Raw genomic sequence first — 206 nt, 5'->3', positions numbered from 1 at the left:
TTCCTTTCTTATTTTTCCCCCCCCTTTTCCCCCCTCCTTTTCTGTCTATTTTTTGGATTTTTTCCCCCCCCCCCCCTTTTTTCTTGATTTTTTTCCCCCTTCCCCCTTTTTTTTTTCCCCCCCCCTTCTGAAAATTTCCCCCTTTTCCCCTTTTTTTTTTTTTCCCCCCCCCCCTTTCGCCTCCCTTTCCCTTTTTACTTCCTCTG

Source organism: Penaeus monodon, chromosome 27 (genome assembly GCF_015228065.2).
Source record: "Penaeus monodon isolate SGIC_2016 chromosome 27, NSTDA_Pmon_1, whole genome shotgun sequence".
Taxonomy (NCBI): Eukaryota; Metazoa; Arthropoda; class Malacostraca; order Decapoda; family Penaeidae; genus Penaeus; species Penaeus monodon.
Note: the sequence above shows the minus strand (reverse complement) of the source record.